This window comes from Amblyraja radiata, chromosome 8 (genome assembly GCF_010909765.2).
Source record: "Amblyraja radiata isolate CabotCenter1 chromosome 8, sAmbRad1.1.pri, whole genome shotgun sequence".
Taxonomy (NCBI): domain Eukaryota; kingdom Metazoa; phylum Chordata; class Chondrichthyes; order Rajiformes; family Rajidae; genus Amblyraja; species Amblyraja radiata.
In genome coordinates, this window is record NC_045963.1 from 66,832,910 (window position 1) to 66,845,163 (window position 12,254).

Below are 12,254 nucleotides of genomic sequence, written 5' to 3' on the forward strand. Positions count from 1 at the left end.
CTGTATCTCCTCCAACCTCATCTACTACATCCGCTGCTCTAGATGTCAGCTGATTTACATCGGGGAGACTAAGCGAAGGTTGGGCGATCGTTTCGCCGAACACCTCCGCTCAGTCCGCAATAACCTACCTGAACTCCCGGTGGCTCAGCACTTCGACTCCCCCTCCCATTCCCAATCCGACCTCTCTGTCCTGGGTCTCCTCCATTGCCAGAGTGAGCAACACCGGAAATTGGAGGAACAGCACCTCATATTCCGCCTGGGTTGAACATTGAATTCTCCCAGTTTTGCTAGCCCTTGCTGTCTCCTCCCCTTCCTTAACCCTCGAGCTGTCTACTCCCATCCCCCCGCCCTCGGGCTCCTCCTCCTCCCTTTTTCTTTCCTTCTCCCCCCCCACCCCCCATCAGTCTGAAGAATGGTTTTGGCCCGAAACGTCGCCTATTTCCTTCGCTCCATAGATGCTGCTGCACCCGTTGAGTTTCTCCAGCATTTTTGTGTACCTCTATCCACATCAATACTGAACCCCCAATACCGTGTGCTTTAAGTTTGTATACTAATTACTTATGTGGGACCTTGTCGAAAGCCTTCTGAAAGTCCAGATATAACACATCCACTGGTTCTCCCTTATCCACTCTACTAGTTACATCCTCGAAAAATTCTATAAGATTCGTCAGACATGATTTACCTTTCATAAATCCATGCTGACTTTGTCCAATGATTTCACCACTTTCCAAATGTGCTGCTATCCCATCTTTAATAACTGACTCTAGCATTTTCCCCACTACTGATGTTAGACTAACTGGTCTGTAATTCCCCGTTTCTCTCTCCCTCCCTTTTTAAAAAGTGGGGTTACATTAGCTACCCTCCAATCCTCAGGAATTACTCCAGAATCTAAAGAGTTTTGAAAAATGATCACTAATGCATCCACTATTTCTGGGGCTACTTCCTTAAGTACTCTGGGATGCAGCCTATCTGGCCCTGGGGATTTATCGGCCTTTAATCCATTCAATTTACCTAACACCACTTCCCGACTAACCTGGATTTCACTCAGTTCCTCCATTTGACCCCCGGTCCCCTGCTATTTCCGGCAGATTATTTATGTCTTCCTTAGTGAAGACAGAACCAAAGTAGTTATTCAATTGGTCTGCCATGTCTTTGTTCCCCATGATCAATTCACCTGTTTCTGACTGCAAGGGACATACATTTGTTTTAACTAACCTTGAGCCCAATGAGTTGGCATCAATTATCAAGCACCCATTTATGCAAATCCTGCACTAATTCCAATTTATTCTCGCCATATTCCTACTAACTCTGCCACTCACCGACACGGTAGGCAATTTACAGTGGTCGATTAACCTACCAACCCACTCACCTCTGGGATGTGAGAGGAAACTGAAGCACCTAGAGAAAACCTACACAGGAAAATGTGCAAGCTCCACACAGCTTGGCAGCACCCACGATTAGGCTTGAAACCACTTCTCTGCTGCTGTGGGACAGAGGCTTGACTAATGCACCACTGTGCTGCACAACTGAATCACCTGGCATATATAACAGCACAAAGTGTCCTTCTGTTTTCAATGAGATGATACAGTCTGGAATGTACTGGCAGAAAAAGTGTCTGTCATGTTCAACAGGGATTGCATATTTAATTGGAAAGTAAAAGATCTTTAAGTCTATGGGAAGACTACGAAAGGGATACATTGTGCTTCTCGTTCAAAAAGCTGCACTCTAAATAATAGATTAAAAAAATGATTTTCTTCCTTCTAATCTTATTCCACAATAAAGAGAGTTTCATTTTATTTTTGTTGTCGGTATGTATCAAGTCATTGATGAGCTGAAGATGAATCTTTAATTGATGAGTCTATAATAATTGTTGAGAAGTCTCTGGGCTTCATGTTCTTCCCAATCACCTTATACTGGGAATTCATAACAATGGTATCAACCACTCGTGAATGATCATGGTGTGTGGGACGAGATAACAGATTTAAAATTTAACATTTGACACGTTTCACAAAATGACTGCTCCACAATTATGACATTCTCAACAGCACAACGATCCATCATTGCTGCACTGGGAGTGCCAGAAGTCAGTTCTCTTGGTCATGGGAACAGGTTGAAATACTGCATCTCCCAGGGCATAGAAACATAGAAAAATAGGTGCAGGAGTAGGCCATTCAATATGATTATGGCTGATCCAGCACCGCCATTCAATATGATTATGGCTGATCATCTAAATTCAGTACCACGTTTTTTCCCCATATCCCTTGATTCCTTTAGCCCAAAGAGCTAAATCTAACTGTGCTACTTGTGTCTTGGAGGAGGTAAGTGTGTGGTTGTTGACAATAAGATTGGAGATGGAGAGAAGGTAAGAGAGGCACGAGTTAATAGGAACCTGAGGGAAAACATTTTTACACTGAGGGTGGTGGTATACAGAATGAGCTGGTAGAGGTGGTAGTTGAGGCAGGGACTATAACAGCATTTAAAAGACACTTGGACAGATACATAGATTGGAAAGGTTTTCAGGGTTATAAGCCAAACAGGGGTAAATAGGACTGGCTTAGATGGGGCATCTTGCTCAGCATGGATGTATTAGGTCGAAGGGCATGTTTTCGTGTTGTATGTCTCTATGACTATCTCCAGATTGGATGAATTCAGTGGCAGGTTGGGATACAATCAATGATTTCATGTTCAAACTCCTGATACAGGGTGTGTTGTCTTGATCTTATGACGGTCAACCTGACAAATTTGTGTGTCCAGGCACACAGGTTATCCACTGTCACTGTGAGGGCCACTGAAATGCGATACTTTATTGTAAGGGAGTGGGAAGGCACATGAAAGTGATACTTCAGTTACACGGTGTGATTTGGATTCCGCATTCAGCTCTGCATAATAATAATAATAATAAATTTTATATTTAATGGGCGCCTTTCATACAAAATCTCAAGGACACCTTACATAGTAATCGGAATAAAAACATATAATCGGAGTAAAACAAGTAATTAAAGACATCACAATGACACAAATTAAAAACAGAATTCAATCCAAAAACAGAAAATCAAAAACACAGTGTGAAGAGAGAGCAGCGGCAACCAATTCGTGCCAGCGTCCACTCTCCCTTCACGGCAGCCATCTTGGACACAGACCTACAAGACTAGTTAGACAAAAAAAAATCATCCCCCCACAGTGGATAGCACTGTGGAGGAAGGCACAATGTCCAGTCCCCACCCCATGTTCACCCCAAAGTCAGGCCTATTGGGGCCACCGCAATTGCCTCTACGGAGGCCCGATGTCCCTGGCCGTTCTCACCGGGTGGTCTTGCCCCGGCGTCGGGAGAGTCCTTTCGGCGGCTGGGCCACTTGGAACGGCCGCTTCTTGGTTGGAGCCCGCGGCTGCCGAAGCCGACAAGGCCGCGCCGGTTTGGCGCTCCTAGGCTCCAGATGAAAAAGTCGGCGCCCGCTCTCGTCACTGCCGCCTTGCCGCCTCTACGCACGCCGCCTCTCCGCTCCGCAAACCCGCAGCCCGGAGATGTTGCTCACGGCGGTCCAGCTCGCCAGAGCTCCAGCGCGGCGACCCAGGCAAGGCATCGCCCGCTCCGCTCCGCTCCGCTCCGCTCCGCTCCAGCGCTCCAGCGCTCCAATGCAGTGCCGCCACGCAGGCCGAGGTGCTGGGTGGTTCCCGCCAAGAAACGGCGCTCCAAGCCCGCTGGTAGGCCACGCCGACGGGTCGACGGGCAGCCCGGAAAAAAGGCTGCCACACCGACCAGGTAGGGACCTATAAATAAAGTAACACCTACCCCCCCACATTAAAAGACCATATCCCCTACAAACAAAAAAACAGGACTCACTAAAAACTAAAAAAAAAACGAATTTAAGACGGACGGCTGCTGCTAGCAGCCGTTCACCAAGATGGCTCCTCCTCCTCAACTCAGGAAGAGAATAGAAGTTGAAACAAGGAACTGCAGGTGCTTTCCTACAAAAAAAGGCACAAAGTGCTGGAGAAATTCAGCAGGCCAGGCAGCATCCCTGGAGAACATGGACAGGTGACGTTTCGGGTTGGGACTCTTTGAAGGGTTCCGACCCAAATCTCGCCTGTCTGTCCTGGGATGCCGACTGACCTGCTGTTACACCAGTATTCTGTCCTTTTTTTCACGAAGGGTATATTGGTCTTTGGAAGTGCAATAATGATTCCTGGACTGATATCAGGACTTAAAGGGTTAAATTGTGAATAGAGATACCATAAACGTGGAATTTATTCCCATGTGTTTATAAGGTCAAGGAGGAATATGATTGTGGTGCTCAAAATGATAAAAAAGATTGATCAGGGGAAGTGCAGCGGAATTATTTTCTCTTGTGGGGAAATATCCAGAGCAAGATGTCACGATCCTAAAATTAGAGCCAGTCCTTTCAGGAAAAGGATACTGGAAATGTGGAATTGTTCCCTAAAAGGACATGGATGCTGCTAGGTAATTGGAGCTATCAAGATTGAGATGTTTGTTAGGTTAGGGTATCAAGGATTATTTATTAAAAAAGACTAGGAAGCACAACTGAAGTATAAATCAACTGTGACCTAGTGGGGAGGTGGCTACAGTCCAAGAGACTAATGGTGCGTTCCTGGGGCATTTCCATAATTGTGCAATGACCACCAAACAATGATGTGCTGTGTTATCCTGTGAGTCACTTCCGCAGAAGTCCCTCTGCTACCTGTTAAATGATAGGACTGTGAATTGGGCCGTAAAATTCTAAATTTGGTCACCGTAGTGTAATTTTACAATCAATTATCTTTCAAAAATTGAAAGTATTCTCAAGCACAAGAACTAATTAGACAAACTAAATTAGTGCAGTGATTTACATTTTGTGAAGGTCATGGTGTGGAATAGCTACGAAGGTCTGTACCTCTACCTGTTTCAAACTGAACAACACAAATCCAAAAAAAGACACAAAGTGCAGGAGTAACTCAGTGGGGCAGGCAGTATCTCTGGAGAAAAAGAATGGGTGATGTTTCGGGTTGGGACTCTTCTTCAGACTGAAAGTAGAGGGTGGAAGTGAAGAGCTGGAGGTGAGAAAAGACCAGGATCAATCAAGGCCAGCCACAAATGACCTCAGGCGGGGCAGTGCCAGATGCACCCATTGTTGGCTGGGGAAGGTGTGATCTCAAGAGGGTAACAATGTGGAGAACTGTGAAACTGGTTAAAAAAAAGGACTAGGGTGGGTGAGGGGGAGGGGAGGGCAGTGTAAGTAGAAATTACTTTAAATTAGAGAATTCAATGCATACCACTGTTAACCATATAACAATTACAGCACGGAAACAGGCCATCTCGGCCCTTCTAGTCCGTGCCGAACACTTACTCTCACCTAGTCCCATCTACCTGCACTCAGACCAGTGTTGTAGGCCACCCAAGTGAAAAACACATGGATAGGTAACATTTGGATTCTGAATGAGGGTCTCAACCTGGAATTTCACCTATCCATGTTCTCCAGAGATGCTGCCTAATCTGCTGAGTTACTCCTGCACACTTTGTGTCCTTTTCATAAACCAACATCTGCAGTTCCTTGTGTCAGCATAAATCCAAAGACATTCAGGACCAATTCCACTCCAGAGGTCAAAGTGCTGAATTTATGATTTCACCTCATTGTCCTAGAAGTGAAGGAGTGCTGCACTGCAGAGATAATTGAGAAGTTAGACAAAAATGCTGGAGAAACTCAGAGGGTGAGGCAGCATCTATGGAGCGAAGGAAATAGGCAACGTTTCAGGTCGAAACCTTTCTTCAGAGATAATTGAGACATTGAACTCTGAGTAAAACAAAGTCAGTTTCCTGGCCAACATTTATCTTTCATCCACCATTTATAAATCTAATAATCAGGTCCCTGCAGTTTTGTAGGATCTCATTATGCGCAAAGTGGGATCTCATTATGCGCAAACTGGGATAACATTGAACTGGTATGAATAGGTGATCGCTTGAACTCTGGACTACTTCCCATTAACCACCATGCTCTTGAACCACCCCGCATCATATCCCAAACTCAGCATTGAATCACCACGCACTTTTTACACTAGCAAGGTGTTCTATGCACTTGGATCTTGCACTCTAAAATGCTGAAGTCATAATCCAGTTTACTTAGAATAACTGATTATTTTGTTGTATACTTACTTGTTGTTTTTGCTACTGGTAAGACTTTTAACATTTCCAGTTCATATCTGGTGCTTGTGAGAAATAAACACGGTAGTTAAGGTATGTTCAGGTCGGGTTCTTCCAGTGTTTTTTTTTGGCGGGGGGGGGGGGGGGGGGGAGAGAAAGCTCGAAGAGAGGAGGGCAGGACAAGGCCTGGCAGGTAATAGATGAGGAGTTATTTGATCAGCAGATGGTTGGATAAAGGCCAGAGATAAAAAGACAGAAGATGTGAAACAAAAGGATTGAAGAGTTACGAATTGTGAAGCTAGAGGGAGGTATGTAGATGAAAGGGGAAAAATAGCTGTGAGTTCAGGTGGGGCACAGGGAGGGGGAGGGGGAGGGGGAGGGGAGGGGAGGGGGGGGGGGGGGGTCGTGGGTCGTGGGGCGTGTAATTACCTAATATTGAAGAATTCAATGTTGGGTAGTAAACACCCAAATTAGAATATGAGGTGATGTTCTTTTGTGAAAGGCACTTTTATAAATGCAAATCTTTTATTAACAGCGTTTACTTCCTCCCGAAGAAGTGTTTGCCTCATGAGGGCATGTTTCTTTAGCCTCCTTGCTTCTGGTTGGCACCAGATCAAGACCCAAAACGGTTCAAGTGCGTCACTTGATGGTTAACTTCATTTAGGGCTAGGCTTTAGACGGACAATCTTCAGGATGACTCTCAGGTGAAACTTTAAACTCTTACCTCGCCTGATGCTTAATTTGGACAAAACTAATCCCATGACAATGGGCAAAGTTGATATAAAGAAAAGCGTTCATCTGAGGTGTCTGCGGAGGGCGCTCAGCATCGCCAAGGACTGCTCTCACCCCAACCATGGACTGTTTACCCTCCTACCATCCGGGAGGCGCTACAGGTCTCTCCGTTGCCGGACCAGCAGGTCCAGGAACAGCTTCTTCCCGGCGGCTGTCACTCTACTCAACAACGTACCTCGGTGACTGCCAATCACCCCCCCCCCCCCCCCCCCCACACTCCTCCAGGAAAAACACTATGTCTGTATATATACAATACAATACAATACAATTCAATTTATTGTCATTTGGACCCCTTGAGGTCCAAACGAAATGTCAATTCCAATATATGCCAATGTAAATCTTTATTCAAATCATATGCTATGTCGCTCTTCCAGGGAGATGCTAAATGCATTTCGTTGTCTCTGTACTGTACACAGACAATGACAATTAAAGTTGAATCTGAATCTGAATCTTTGCAGTCTGGTAATCTGAAATGTTGACAGCTTCTCGCTGTTGGAGAGCTTCAGTTGCTCACTTGCGCCTTCTAGTGCTTTGCAATGGCGCTGCAGCCTTTAGAGGTAACGCGGGTGCAGGCTACAGCCTTGTTCGGCTACTTCTGCTCGCATGCAGGGTGAGAGCCCGAAAATGGAGCAACTGAACGAAAACACAATGGTTCCGATAAAATAGGCACCACTGATTGAGATTCCAGTGTCCAAAGACTCTTCTGCTGACGTATTTAAAATATATATATATATATATATCGTGGTTTCAGGAAATAGTTATGGTGGAAAAAAGAAAATAAAGTGTTCAGGACCCAGGGACATTCATGCTTATTGCTGCAGTGGTGATGTGACTGCAACTCAGCTGTGTGGCTGGCTGAAGGCCAGGGAGGCCGATCCAAGCTCTTTCAGTAAAGTGCAGCTCTAGCCAAAGGCTGTACTGTAGCTAGGGAGTGGCGTCAGTAGACTGGAGGATATGCACGGTGTATTGGGACTCGGATCTCCCACCATTCAGAAGTACCTCATTGTTAATCGGCTGCGGGAGCACGGCAGAGGCTTTGGACGGAGTTTAAAGAGCTGGGTAAGTTCGCAGCGATTTTTCCTTCTCACGGCGGCCGCTCATCAAACCAAGCCAGATAGAATGTAAAACTTGCCGCACGCGTGAAACATTTTGCAAGGGTGAGCGGAGAAGTGCAGTCTCAGCAGTAACAGAGAAGCGTCTCCTATCTTGGGAGTCGATGCACTGGTTGTTGTTGGGGGGTGGGTGGGGGAGCTTCGCTTGATGTCTGTGCTTACAAGCGGTGATTTTTCTGTGAGGGAGGCAGACATCTCTCCCAGGTCAGCGGATGTGTTAAATGAACGTCTTTCATGTTGAAGACACTGCGCGTTGACGGTTTTAGCACGACTCGCTTTTCAGAAGCCTAGCCTGGGATTTGACAGTAGAACCAGCTACAAAACGGTTCAAGTGCGTCACTTGATGGTTAAAGTTTGGAGCCCCAAACCAGTTGCAGCTTTCACTTCATTTAGGGCTAGGCTTTAGACGGACAATCTTCAGGATGACTCTCAGGTGAAACTTTAACGCTTACCTCGCCTGATGCTTAATTTGGACAAAACTAATCCCATGACAACGGGCAAAGTTGATATAAAGAAAAGCGTTTATCTGAGGTGTTAGCTAATATTTGTAACTCAGTAGCCTGTAAATAAAAAAAGGATTATATGAGCAAGGAATTGCAGATGCTGTTTACCAAAAAAAACGACACAACTTGCTGGAGTAACTCAGCGTTTGCAGAGTCAGGTAGCATCTCTGGAGAACATGGACAGGTGATGTTTTGGGTTGGGATCCTTCAGACTGATTGTAAGGTGGGGATTGGAAGGAAAGCTGGAAGCGAGGAGAGGCAGTACCAAGTACAGCGGGTAGTAGGTTGAAACAGGTGAAGGAAGTTTTATGAGAGGCAAATAGTTGGACAAAAGCCAGAAATGCAAAGACAAGATGTAAGACAAAAGATTATTAAAGAGTTGCTAAAGAGTAGTGAAGCCAGCAGAAGGAATATACAATGGCCTCCATAATGTTTGGGACAAAGACCTATCATTTATTTATTTGCCTCTGTACTCCACAATTTGAGATTTGTAATAGGAAAAAAAACAACATGTGGTTAAAGTGCACATTGTCAGATTTTATTAAAGGGTATTTTTATACATTTTTGTTTCACCATATAGAAATTACAACTGTGTTCATACATAGTCCCCCCCATTTCACGACACCATAATGTTTGGGACACATGGCTTCACAGGAGTTTGTAATTGTTCGGGTGTGCTTAAATGCCTCCTTAATGCAGGTATAAGAGAGCTCTCAGCATTTAGTCTTTCCTTCCGTCTTTCCATCACCTTTGGAAACTTTTATTGCTGTTTATCAACATGAGGACCAAAGTTGTGCCAATGAAAGTTAAAGAAACTATTATGAGACTGAGAAACAAGAATAAAACTGTTAGATACATCTGCCAAACCTTAGGCTTACCAAAATCAACTGTTTGGAACATAATTGAGAAGAGAGCACTGGTGAGCTTACTAATCGCAAAGGGACTGGCATGCCAAGGAAAACCTCCACAGCTGATGACAGAAGAATTCTCTATAATAAAGAAAAATCCCCAAACACCGACAGATCAGAAGCACTCTTCAGGAGTCAGGTGTGGATTAGTCAATGACCACAGCCTACACAAGACTTCATGAATAGAAATACAGAGGCTACACTGCAAGATGCAAACCACTGGTTAGCTACAAAAATAGGATGGCCAGGTTACAGCTTGCCAAGAAGTACTTAAAAGAGCAACCACAGTTCTGGAAAAAGGTGTTGTGGACAGATGAGACGAAGATTAACTTATATCAGAGTGGTGGCAAGAGCAAAGTATGGAGGAGAGAAGGAACTGCCCAAGATCCAAAGCATATCATCTCATCTGTGAAACACAGTGGTGGGGGTGTTATGGCCTGGGCATGTATGGCTGCTGAAGTTACTGGCTCACTTATCTTCATTGATGATACAACTGCTGATGATAGTAGCATAATGAATTCTGAAGTGTATAGACACATCCTATCTGCTTAAGTTCAAACAAATGCCTCAAAACTAATTGGCGGCGGTTCATTCTACAGCAAGACAATGATCCCAAACGCACTGCTAAAGCAACAAAGGAGGTTTTGGTAAGGAGGTTTTCACAGCTAAAAAATGGTCAATTCTTGAGTGGCCAAATCAATCAACCCAATTGAGCATGCCTTTTATATGCTGAAGAGAAAACTGAAGGAGACTAGCCCCAAAAACAAGCATAAGCTAAAGATGGCTGCAATAAAAGCCTGGGTGAGCATCACCAGAGAAAACACTGAGCAACTGGTTATGTCTGTGAATCGCAGACTTCAAGCAGTCATTACATGTAAAGGATATGCAACAAAATACTAAACATGACTACTTTCATTTACATGACTGCTGTGTCCCAAACATTATGGTGCCCTGAAATGGGGGTACTATGTATAAACACTGCTGTAATTTTCTACATGGTGGAACCATAAATGTATAAAAATGGCCTTTATTAAAATCTGACAATGTGCACTTTAAAGGTGACGTTTCGGGTCGAGACCCTTCTTCAGACATCTACCTTCCCTCGCCCCATCAAGCCGCATAAGAAATGTTCTATGTCTCGAGGAGATCACCACTCTTCCCAAAAAAGCCTTGACCCAGTCCACTTAATCTCTCTTCATGTAATACACATGGGTGTCTCAACCCTACCTGTATATAATATCCCAGGTGCAATCCCAACAGGAGTTCTGTAGAATTGAAGCTAGGCATCTGTATTCTTGTACCCATGAGTAAAGTTGTTTGTCTTCCCAATTACTTGTAGTACCTGCATGTTAGGGGATCCATGTATTAAGACATTGAAGCCACCCTGAACCTCAACACCTTTGATGTTTCCAGTCCTGCAGTTCCCCTGAGAGCTCTCCATTATGCCCACATTTGTCACTTCTCTTTTGATCTTCCTTTGGCAATTGCGTACCAACCTCTTTGACCCCACGCTTGTTTGCCCCTCCTAACATCTAATTCTATGGCGGGTTGCCTTTTTTTTTTGTCTCATGCAAAGTGTATTGGTTTATTTTCCTATATTAAAGGTGCTTTAAGTATGCACACAAGAACTATATTGGCAGTACTCGCTGGAGGCTCTCCAGCCTCTGAGTGTTGTGGCTTCAAGTCATTGAAGCTCCTCCAGAGACAATGCTGAACTGTCAATGTCTTTTGGATGATATGTTAGACCAAGCTTTAATACTGCTTCTTTAGTATTTTGAAGTGAGCTGGAAGTTATTACTAATGGCCCACAATAATTTGACACCATCAAAATTTGTTTCTTCATACAACACTCCAACAAAAAGCAAAATGATAATGACCTGATCACGGAAATCTGACGAATAGCTCAGTATCACTTTGCTTTTTGTGAAGATGACCCTGTGCACATCTGCTGCTACATTTCAGGGATGACCACTTCCCTGTTGTTTCATTGAACTTCACAAAGTATTTTGTAAAGTTCAAAGCTTAAAGCTATATTGATGCACTTATTTGCTTCTATGTGGAGTCTGTCAGCATTGACTGTGAGGGAAATAAAAGAACAATTTAATGGGTTTGTTCCCAGGCTGGAACAGTACATGTCTGTTTCAGTTTCTGGTAACAAATGGGACAACTTTACACTTTGGTTTGGACAAGACTTTTAATCTATTTTTCTTACTTGAGATACAACTGAGAGTTTATTTGTAATGCTTTGTAACTGGACATTGGTTTGTATTTTCTGGGACACTATTCAAAGATTCTGGCTTGATTAGGGTGGGCAACTGTGGAAGAACATATTCCAAGTGGTGGAACAAATGGCGCTTGTATAGACTGTTTAACAGAACAAATGGACTTACAGCACATACCAGGATCTCAACAGACAAAGTTTGACATCAAATCATGCAATGTGTTATTGGAGCAGGTGACCAAAATCATGGTCAAAGGGGTGAGTTCAAGGATGGTCTTGAAGGTGTTCATGGATAAGAACATTACCCGACCGCACACATCCCAACCTCCCACACCACAGTGAAGGCAATAGATTTTCTGCTATGCATTGATTACCTTTGGGATTATTGGTAAAAACAATAATGTTTCTCTCATAAAAAATACAGATATTTTCAGGAAAAATAAATTATTTCAATAATTTGGATTTTTCTTTCTCCTCCAAACTAGTCCAGCTCTTACCCAGGAAAGTCACCAGACAGTGGCAAGGTGGTGGCCAGGGGTGGGCCGATTCCCATTCAGGTGATCGCTGCAGAATGTTAAAGGTTGG

General features: G+C 44.1%; 1 protein-coding gene across 2 annotated transcripts in view; it reads left to right on the top strand.

The window, feature by feature from the left end:
* Nucleotides 1-7,517: 7,517 nt before the first annotated feature.
* plekhg1 (pleckstrin homology and RhoGEF domain containing G1) overlaps nucleotides 7,518-12,254 on the top strand; it is a 223,352-nt gene continuing 218,615 nt past the window's right edge. For both annotated transcript variants that reach the window (XM_033026136.1, XM_033026139.1), the window contains exon 1: nucleotides 7,518-7,984. The gene's annotated coding sequence lies outside the window, so the exon portion shown is untranslated. The remainder of the gene's footprint in view (nucleotides 7,985-12,254) is intronic.